Genomic DNA, 11,899 nt, shown 5'->3' on the forward strand with positions numbered 1-11,899 from the left:
GTCTCATTATTTTAATTGTTTCAGATTACAAATTGATTAAAATAATATGACCAGGATGTAGAATTGTGTGTATGAATTCTTTGGAGGACCAACACAATTCTTTAGCACACAATGTTTATGAAATTATGAAAAGTTCTATTTTATATGTTTGTTAGAATATATGTATAGAGACAATTAAGCAATTTGTGATAAACAAAATTGAATATATTTTGTAAATGGAGTATAGGATATGATGATGATATGATATGAAGACTACATTCTGAAAACTGAGTATATGATGCTGTATTTTAAGTGTTCAATAAAATAAAATAAAATAAAAAGAAATTATAAAAAGTTCTATTTTATGTACTTTGTGTAATGGCACATTGCAGTCCGCCTTGAACTCTAGTTTTTTGGGAAAGATGGAATATAAATAAACCAATACAATACAATGGCAATACTTTCCCACCTTCCAAAAAGGATTGGGCGGGGGAGGAGTTAAACTCAATCATTTAACAATGAAACAATTTATATTAACAAAGTATTTAAAACAAGAGAAAAGTAAAGGCAATAATAAAAGTGTTGATGAAAACAGTAAGACAATGAAGGCAGGGAAATCATCCATTAAAAGAGTTGGGGGGGATCTGTATCTTCAGCACCATAATCACCAAGTAGGATTAGTGATAGTACCAAATTATTTTCATCACCACTACCATGTGATAAGATTAATTAAAATAAATCAGGTGAGTACCTGGAAGGAAACCACCCCTGTTGCCAACTACCGGCCAACTACCCTGATTTGACAGAGACAGCCTGTTTAACCCTCTGTCATCCCACTTTTTGAGCTGCTTTTAAAATAGCACTTCCTCTCTCCTCCTCCCCTGTGTTCTCCTTCTTTTTCCCATTTGTCCAAATCTTATATTAATTGCTGCAAGTTTGCACTTAGTTAACCCAGCAAGGAGAGCTGGAGGGTAGTGTCATACTTTTCCCAGTAGGCTTGGGCAAAAGTAAACTTCTGCAACCTCTCCTGGCTTGTGTGTTCTCATTCATTAATAATTTTTACCATCATGATCACATTCTAATGTTTCTTGGCCATGTTTCTCAAGATTCATGTTGGAGGGTAAAGTGTTTACTGCAAGGCTCCATCATGGGCCACCACCTACCTCATCATTGTGGTTTGTGATGTCTGGTGTAATACCTGTGAAGGTGGCCAAGCAGTTCCAGCACTTTGGAGGAAAAACCCAGAGGTGGGATTCCTTTAGTGGACAGAATGTAGAGAGGATTGGGAAGAATGAGGTGTGATTCACTTGCAGGGAGCAGAATTTGAAGATAACAAGACCTAGGTCCAAAACATATTGGAGAAATAATCCAGTTTGGGACTACTTTAAATGCTCTGATTCAATGCTAGGGAATTCTGGGAACTATAGTTTTGTGAGACATTTACCCTTCTCTGTCAGAGTGTTCTGGTGCCACAATAAACTAAAATGCACAGGGTTGCCTAGCACTGAGCCAAGGCAGTTAAAATGATCTCAAACTGGATTATTTCTCTAGTGTGTTTTGGACCCTAGGGAGGCTATTTTATTTCCCTCATTAGAAACAACCCCCTTTTCAGGTGTCAGAAGCTTGGATCCAACAAGTTTCTCAATCCATCCTTACAAAGCAGCAGGATTAAGAAAGAAGACACTGTGCTCCCTTTGAAGAATATCTGCTGGATGCATGCCTCACATTAAAATGAATTAAATATTAGGTCAGTTTGTCACATAATGTTAATCAGCCAGTCCTTTGGAGAGATCAACAGTTGTTGTTGTTGTTGTTGTTGTTGTTGTTGTCCTCAAGTCAGTTCCGACTCATGGCGACCCTATGGATGAGACATGTCCAAGAATTCCTATCTTCCACTGTTTTACCAAGATCCTGCAAGCCCCTGCCCATAACCCCCCTGATTGAGTCTATCCATCTGGTTTGTGGTCTTCCTCTCTTTCTTCTATCCTCTACCTTTCCTAGCATTATTGTTTTTTCTAGTGATCTGTGCCTTCTCATTGTGTAGCCAAAGTACGATAGTCTCAACTTGATCATCTTTGCTTCCAAAGAGAGCCCTGATCTGATCTGTTCAAGAACCCATTTGTTTTTCTTCTTGGTTGCCCATGGTATCTCCAGCACTGCATCTAAAATATGCTGATTTTCTTTCTGTCTGCTTCCTTCATTGTCCAGCTCTCACATCCGTACATGGTAATTGGAAATACAATGGCCTGGATGATTCTGACTCTAGTGCTCAGTTGTATGTCTTTGCTCTTAGTATCTTTTCCAATTCTTTCATAGCTGCTCTCCCCATTCCTAGTCTTCTTCTTAGTTCTTGACTGTAGTCTCCATTCTGGTCAATATTTGATCCTAGATATGGGAATTCTTCAAGTATTTCAATTTCCACATTGTCTAGATTGAATTTGTGTATTTCTTCTCTTGTCATTATTTTTGTTTTCTTTATGTTCAGCATCAGACCTGACTTTGAACATTCATCTTTGACCTTCTTTATTAACTGTTTCAATACTTGAATGTCTTCTGCTAATAATATGGTGTCATCTGCATATCTTATGTTGTTAATGCTGCTTCCTCCTATCTTAATTCCTCCTTTTTCTGATTTTAATTCTGCTTTTTTTTATGATGTTTTCAACATATAAGTTAAACAAGTAAAGTGATAGGTTACAGCTTTGCCTGACCCCTTTGCCTATTGGGAACCACTCTGTTTCCCTGAATTCTGTTCTGACGGTGGCCTCTTGTCCTTGGTACATATTCCTCATTAGGACTATCAGATGTAGTGGCACCCCCATGTCTTTGATTGCACTCCATAGCTTTTTGTGATCTATACAATCCAATGCTTTGCTGTTGTCTATGAAACACATGCTGATTTTTTGGTGAGCTCCATTAGCCATCATATGTTTGCAATGTGGTCCCTGGTGCCCCTTCCTTTTTTGAATCCTGCCTGCACCTCTGGGATTTCTCTCTCCGTGTATGGCTGGAGTCTATGCTGCAGAATTTTGAGCATTACTTTGCTTGTGTGTGAGATTATTGCTATTGTCCTATAGTTGCTGAACATAGAAATTAACATAGCGAAGGCAAACAAACAAACAAATAAATACATAAATAAATATTCAGCCTTAGCTGGCTGTCCATTAAAGATGACGGTCACAATGCTGAAATAGGATGCTGATGCTCTGCTGCATCCCCCCTCCCCCCACCCACATCTATATTGCAAAAATGTGCCATAAAAGTTCCCTCTTTTCAAAAGAAGCTGAAAATGAATCTGTCCAGTCAACATTACAGGAAACATACAAACTTCATAATTTGTACATTGAAATCATCAGCTAGGTCCAATGATTTGTGGCTTGTGTGAAACCCTAATAAACAAGATTAGAGGAATCTGGGGAAAGCCTGCATTTCTTAAAGGAATTGTCTGTGTCTGATTGAAGAGACTCACCTGGGGAGCCCATAATTCAATAGAAAAATCCCATAAGATTTGGGAATTAAGATCTATCCAGTTACTTAAATTTTGGACAGAATTCTGGAACACAGCAGCAACATGCCAAGAACTGAGTTTTCCTCACTACCATGCTCAGTTCAGTCTAATATAGAGTGTTTAACAAACCAGCTGCATTATTTGTTGTTAAATTGGCCAGATACATCTCAGGCATGTTACATATGCTGAAATCCTTCCCCTTGTGCTATTATTAAAGGTGCAGTAGCCCTGTCCTCCTTTGCATTTGACCACTTTACTGGATGGTAATGGGAAGGTAAATGTGTGACCATTATAATTTTGTTTTGAGTAGATTTTGAGGGGATGGTTCTGTTATCATTTCATTTTGCTTCTTTTATATTTCCTTGCAACCATTTGGTTTCCTAGCTTGTAGCCCTGCCTGGAGTAAAAAACAAAACAAACCTATACATATTTTAAAAGAAAAACAGAGCAGAATAGAAATAAAGTAGGATAAAAATTAATTGAACAAATAATAAACAACACTTATGGACAAAATGTATAGGTTTATTTCATTTTAACCCAGAAAATTAAAATAATCTACCAAACTGAAGCAACCAGTAGGCTTCAAAATAGTATGTTCCAAAACCATGATATTTGAAATTTATTTTCATTTGTTATCCATTACTTCACCTGGAAGTTTGGGAAAGTGATTTATCTCTAAAGGGAAAAGGAGAATGGACAATGTGTCTGTCCTATGAACATGTTAGTTTGCCTCAGATATTCCTCACACACACTACAGTTTTCTGGGTGCTTATACAGTGGGTCCTTGGTATTTGCTGGGGTTTGGTTTCAGGACCTCATGTGGATACCAAACTCCATGGATGTTCAAGACCCATTAACTGCAATGACATAGTAAAATGATGTCCTTGTCTGTCTATCTATCCGTCCGTCCGTCTGTCCATCCATCTGTCTGTCTGTCTAATGTTTTCAAGCCATGGATGGTTGAAGTCATGGATAAAAAATTCTCTGGATATCGAAGTCCAGCTGTTTAAGGAATTGTGTATACCCATAAAGCTTCCAAGTTACTTCTACATCACTTTAAATAAAGGCCTCTCTTGGGACTAAAATGGCCCAGTGAGGACCAAAAAACATGCCCACCTCTGCCATAAAATATGACACACTCTTTGGTGGTAAAAAAAAAGCACTTTGAACATAATCAGCAACTCTCTACTTCACATCTAGAGCAGAAATCTGTGACTAAATCAGTTTTCAGGGCTGCATTTCACTAACTCAGACTAAGGTCTGGATTACAACCTTAAACAAATTTCACTTTTAGTTTTTATGTGCTTATACATTTGGTCCTTGACTTATAAACAGGCATAAATTGAAAGTGATGCTAACACCTTCCTTTCAAGGTCAAGACCTCTTGGTTCACCCCTTTTGTTCCAGTTCTGCTGAGTGATCACATCAACAAACATAATTTCAAAATTTTGCAGCAATGGTTGGAGGTGTAGGTGGAAGTTGCAACCTCTCATAAAAAGATCCCATGAGATATGCTTACTACACTTCCTTGAAAGTTTAAACCATATACTTAATAAATAATTCTTATTTTAAATTGTTCTAAACTGATTTTACTGTAGACTGCCCTCAAATATATAGGGTGGGATATAAATATTTTAGTAAAATAAATACACCAGTAGAACTATATGTAGGAGAAGAAGACTTGATGCAGGGAAAAGCACACTTATTAAGAAAAAAATTCAGAAATAATTCTCTGAGTAACTAGAAGCCTAGGGCTTGTGTTCATTTGATTTCTACACAAAACAATGCTAGCAGATATCAAAACTAAACTTTGCTCAAAGATTAGACTGCTCCAAAGGTGAAGATATACCTCTTAGGGCCACTCAAGTCTTTGATAAGACTGATTGTGCAGTCAGGCAAGTGAGGATGTAAATTCTTGGTTATCTTATTTTCAAATGCAGGAAGGGGAAACCTCAAAAAAATTTCCTGCTGTGAGACAGCAAGATTTTCTTTTGCACACTCTCAGCAAAAGTATTTATGCTTGTGATAAAGTTGTTGCATAAACTGTGTGAATAATTTTTGCACAAGCCACTATTGCTGCTGCTTTGTTGTATAGTCCACACACAATCACACACACAGAGAGGCATACCTCAATTTAAAAAGCCTCTCTCACAGAAGCTGCTTTTTATAAAATCTTTTTATAGCTGACCAGTCCCCTTTTCTCCTCATCCACTGTCTAGCTACAAGCTTTTTAGTAGTAGCCATATTGCGAAGATGGTGAAAGAGGACTGGAGAAACACAAACATCTAGTGTCAGGCTACTGTGGCATGCCTGCAGTAAACAAAGTAAACAATGAAATAAATAAAGCTTGAGCTAGGCAAAACTAGGATTTTACTGTAGCTAATACTACTGTAGCCATGTGTACCTGCCTACAACAAGGAAGACAAAGAGCAGCTGCCTCCAGAATCCCTTAAGGGCTGCTGCCAACTCTTTTAGCACTGGATTAGGGCTGCGACAACTACATGCTGCATCCCCAGTCTTGCCACAGAAAGAACACCACAGCCACTGGAGCTATGGCTCTTCAGCACTCCTTTGGTGCTGCATCATCTAGATGCAGTGCCAGAGGAGCACCATGACACTGCCCACTGTGTGGTGTGGCATGCGGCATCACACCCACCTGGGGGTGGAGTCAGGGCATGCATCATGTCAATGCTATGCCCTAACTTTGCCCCCAGGCCAGCCTTAATGGCCAGCCTGTACACCCTCTTATTGACCTTGGGCAAGTCACATTATCTCAGGCTCAGAGGAGGGGAAAGACAAACTTAATCCTGTTTTAAGGGGGGGAATTTGGGACATAATTTTGTAAATGTGGATTTTAATGTGTTGTGATCCGCTTTGATTGTCTTGTCACAGAAAAGCGGGATACAAATAAAAGTTTTATTTATTTATTTATTTATTTATTTATTTAAACTCTCTCTGAACAATTTTTGCCAAGAAAACCCCATGATAGATTCACATTAGGGTTGCCATAACTTGGAAATGACTTCAAAGCAGACAACAACAACAATAACAACCTATCCCTATTCTTTCCCTATTATTTCTGCATTGTTGTGTCAGAAAAGACACAACGTTGTGCAGATCTGGGTGATTCCAGAGGATTTTACGAAGCTCTTAAAGCCGTGTTTGGACCTACATATCAGATCCAAAGCTCCCTATACAGTACAGAGGGTCAAACACTAATCACAGATAAAGCTTCCATTCTGAACCGATGGGCTGAACATTTCCAAAGCCTCTTTAGTGCCAACTGAGTAGTCCAAGACTCAGCTATTCAACATATGACACAACAACCGATGAAGACGGAATTGGACATAGCTCCCACTTTGGAAGAAACCGTTAAGGCCATACGGCAGATGAAAAATGGCAAGGCTGCCGGGATTGATGGAATTCCACCTGAAGCATGGAAACATGGAGGTCATGTACTCCATGCTAAACTCCACGAGCTTCTTGTGAGTTGCTGGGAAAAAGGTGAACTGCCATCAGATCTCCGAGATGCAGTCATCATCACCCTGTACAAGAAAAAAGGAGCAAAATTGGATTGCTCAAACTATCGAGGTATAACACTGCTCTCCATCACTGGAAAAATCCTTGCAAGGATACTGCTGAACAGATTAGTCCCTGCTATTGCAGAAGAGCTTCTCCCTGAAAGCCAATGTGGCTTTAGAGCTAATAGGAGCACTACAGACATGGTATTTGTCAGGGATTTGAAGGGTTAAAACACAGCACACAGGGAAATGCTTGATGTGTGTGTGTTTGGCCATGAGCATTCAGCAGAGTGGCAAGGCTGATCAAGCTCAGCTGAAGCTCATTGGCTCAAGGACACTTCAGTGCCCAAGTGCACATAGCCATGGCTGATGAAACCATGTGTCTAGATTGCACAGGAGACACATGACATGGTTACATCCCTGAACTCACTGGGTTTGGGAGACCACATGGTCTGGAGACTATATAAGCCCAGGGGTTGCAAGGGTGTGGTGTGGGTTTGAAGTAGGAGTTGGATTGGTATGTTTTGGAGTTTTAGAGATCTGGTTTTATATTATAGCACTGTGAATAAAGAGCACTTTGGGGATTTTGTTTCTCTGGTGGTTTATCAGAAGAAGCTACAGCATCAGTTTGCTGTGTGTCCCCGGAGGTTCCTGCATTGCTGCAGTTCCTGGAAGACATCCAGTTGCTGTCACCCCAATTGGACTTTGGAGCCACGCTTCGGCTTCTGGAAATTGCCAGCTCTGCTACAAGGGTTTGATTTAACCCCAGGACTCGTTGGAGTTGCTGACAGTGGTTGTTGGACCCCAGCAGTTGCGTTGACAGTATTTGCCCTTAGACACCTGCAAGAGAAATGTAGAGAGCAGAACAAACGACTCTATGTAACATTTGTTGCCCTCACCAAAGCCTTCAACACTGTGAGTAGAAAAGGTCTGTGGCAGATCCTGGAACGACTAGGATGCCCCCCCAAATTCCTCCAAATGATCATCCTGCTACATAAGGCCAGCAAGGTCAAGTCAGATATGGCGACGCTCTCTCAGAGCCCTTTCTAATAACAAATGGTGTGAAACAAGGTTGTGTTCTCGCTCCAACTCTATTTACAATCTTCTTCAGCATGATGCTCCAAAGGGCTACGGCAGATCTCAAAGAAGAAGACGGCATTTATATATGCTACCGTACTGATGGTAGTCTGTTTAACTTAAGGCGCCTGAGGGCCCGCACTAAGACTCTAAACTATCTAGTCCGTGAGCTGCTTTTTGCTGACGATGCTGCCCTTGTTGCCCATACGGAAGCAGCTCTGCAGCGGCTAACATCTTGTTTTGCAACAGCTGCAGAGCTCTTTGGACTGGAAGTCAGTCTGAAGAAAACGGAAGTTTTCTAACAGCCGGCACCTCAGGAAGAACACTACCATCCCCACATCGCTGTAGGCACATCTGTGCTTAAGTCCGTCCAGCAGTTCACCTACCTGGGAAGCATCATCTCCTCAGACGCCAAGATTGATAAAGAGATCGATCACAGACTGGCAAAGGCATATAGTGCATTCGGAAGGCTTCACAAAAGAGTCTGGAGTAACAAACACTTGAGGTGAAGCACAAAAATCAGTGTGTATAGAGCCATGGTACTGTCTATTCTCCTCTATGGGTCTGAAACATGGGTCACCTATCGCCAACACCTACAACTCCTCGAACGCTTTCATCAGTGCTGTTTATGCACAATTCTAAATATACACTGGACTGACTATGTGACGAATGTTGCTGTCCTTGAGCAAGCAGGGATCACCAGCACTGAGGCCATGCTATTGAGGATGCAGCTGTGCTGGGCAGAACACATTTCTAGGATGAAGGACCATCGCTTCCCAAAAATAGTATTCTACGGTGAACTCGCCACGGGTCAGCGTAAGAGGGGTGCCCCAAAGAAGAGATAAAAGGACTTCCTGAAACAACATCTCAGGCTTGGCCCAATTGATCACCAACAATGGTCCGCCCTGGCCTCACATCAAGAGGCATGGAGATGCACTATCCATGATGCTGCAGCCTTTTTCGAAAGCTCACGCCGAATGAATCTTGAAGAGAAATGACAATGCAGAAAGAACCGCAACCCGGAAACATCACCCAAGGAGACTTTCCGCGGTGCTTTCTGCAACCGGACCTGTTTATCCCGGATTGGCCTTTTTAGTCACCAACACGCTTGTACAAAGTGCAGGATGAGTCCTTCCTGAATCTTCGTTCGCGAAGCAAAGCCAGAGATTTCTGCATCTGGTGCCACCAGAAGTAAGGTCTGGGACCATATCTCCTTCATTAAGTGAAGTATACCTGTGTGGCTTTGATGGGGTGTTTGCACTTTTTTGATCAATACACTGTTCTTCTGTGTTTGCTGTGAATGTATGCTTTGCTCCACAAAGTTAAAAGAGAATATCCATTCATATTGAACCATCCTGTGGAAAGCTTCACTATAAAGAGTCAGTTGTCAATTGTCCCACTCACATGCAAGAGGCAAAACATTTTGTGGTAGATGTTGATTTCTCAACAGAGTGTCTTAGTGTGCTGATACATCCATTCTCATTGAGAGTTATAAACTCCCAGAATCTTTCAGCTAGCAAGATCACTAGCCCTGCTGGCTAGGAGATTCTGGGAGCCATAAACCAAAAATAACTGTCCCAAGCTCTACCAATGAAGTATTCTTTTCTCCAAGATTTAATAATAATCTAGTCAGTCTTTTATTTACTTACATCTCTTGTCTCTGATACCTCCAACAAGGCTGGCAAAGGGTAGTGCACTGAGATCTCTTAAAGATATGGATGGATGGCTTCTCCACACTTGTTATTTGGCACTGAACAATCAGCCTAAATACTTTAAATAGACAGATGCATTTTCTGGTTATTATTATCAATAATAATAGCAGTATGCCACTTTGATAAGAAGGCATCACCTCCAAGCAGTTTTTTAAAAAAACTCAAAGGGATTCACATATATCAGAACAGGATCTCATGAACACAGAGACGTTCTTCAAGTTTTATTTATTTATTTGCAAAGTGATCCTTCATATGTGTGGTGGGCTATAGGTAACATTAGAGCTGGACCTACATACCACACCAGCTTCGTACCATGTCATTGTTTCATCCTGAAGAATTTTGGAATTTGTAGTTTGGTGAAGTACTTACAAGATACCAAGGCACTCTGAGGAGAGAGGGACTGAGAATCAAATAAATTTAATTATGTAGTGTACCTAGGCAATTTCAGTTCAGAAAATGAACTAATGCTCTATGCAGGGAATTCCAAGTACCACACACCAAACTACAGATCTCCTAGGATAACTAGAATAGATTCATGGTTGTTAGAGTGGTTTCAAACTACTATAAGTACGTACAGTGAGCTCTTGGTATCTGCCAGGGTTTGGTTCCATGAATACCAAAAGTCCATGGATGCTCAAGTGCCATAATATACAACGGTGCAGTAAAATGGTGTCAGTTATATAAGCAAAATCAAGGTTTGCTTTTTGGATTCTTTCTTTTTTGGGGAAAAATATTTTATAGCCATGGATGCAAAATTCATGGATACGGAGGGCCAACTGTAGTGTATATACATATTAGGTATTGCAGGCTTGGGAGATCGGAGTTCATGCAGTGGGTTTAAAGCATGAATTTATGCCTTTCCTCAGTTCCAATAACTTCCATAGAAACTGAATATTATAATTCAATGTTGCTGGAAAAGACATCATGAAATGACTATCTCCATATTATGTATGTAATGGCCGCTGTTCAGAACATGGCACACTAAACTGATTTCATCTTGTTTATGACACTGAGTCCCATTGCCTCCTTGAGACCCATTTTAGGTAAGAAGTTGAGATATAAATTCAATAAATATAAGAAATCAATACCTTTGTGCAATCACGTTCTGCCATCCCCTTCCATCCTCTCAATATTTTCAAAGGAAAGGCTTCACATACCACATTTTTCTTCTTAATGGATTTTTCCATGGTAAGAGAAAAGAAGCACTGGAAAAATAAGGATGGTGTCAGAGTTAGCACCCAGAATCCCAGACAATCAATCAGTCAGTTTGATTATATAATCAACAACACTTTATTGATAGATCCAGAATCAGACATGTGCCTCACTCAGCTTCTTAGCTGAGACTAACCACACCCCTCCCACAAAGTAACAGAATTCCCAAAAGCCAAAATCCCCTCCCATGCAGAAACCCGCCAAGCGAAGCCCCTCCTGGTTCCCACAGAACTGAAACCACATTCCCCGCTCAGAGAGCCAGGCCCTCAAGGCCACCTGATAAGACACCTGGCCCTGCTATGCACTAGACATCACTATCTACATTCTTAACTGCAGCTAAAGCCCCATCATCCCCAACTACTATACCTCAACACTAATCACTATCTGGTAGAATACTAACAGGATTCTAACAGATGGATTGTGAATAGAGGACAATCTAAACTGAAATCCCCACAAAATTCAGCAAGGAAGGCATGGCAATAGTGTGATAGCCTCATCCACACGCTCATTCTTGATTTTTCCAAATTAATGTGAAAATAACAGGAAAAGATTGTAATTTTTTTCAAGATAGACAAGTAAATTGTCCTTAACAAAGTGACTCCTCACTCAAAGTTCTTCTCACAATCTGGAACACGAGAGAGGCAATTCGGCCCAGTCAAGGATAAGCAAATGGAGACTGTGGTGTGTGTGCTTTCCCTTGCTTTATCGGCCTGGCCATAATCCAAGGGACACATGCTGGCCACACCATTTACCTTATTCCATGTGACTTTTTAGGTTTCAATATATGACATAGCAGTGGAATTGACTCCTCTAAAAAGGATAAAATGCAGAGATGGGTTTCTAGGTGAAGCAGAAATGAGATGGTGCTTTGTCCTGTATTGCTTTCTACT

The sequence above is a fragment of the Sceloporus undulatus genome, chromosome 4 (genome assembly GCF_019175285.1).
Source record: "Sceloporus undulatus isolate JIND9_A2432 ecotype Alabama chromosome 4, SceUnd_v1.1, whole genome shotgun sequence".
Taxonomy (NCBI): domain Eukaryota; kingdom Metazoa; phylum Chordata; class Lepidosauria; order Squamata; family Phrynosomatidae; genus Sceloporus; species Sceloporus undulatus.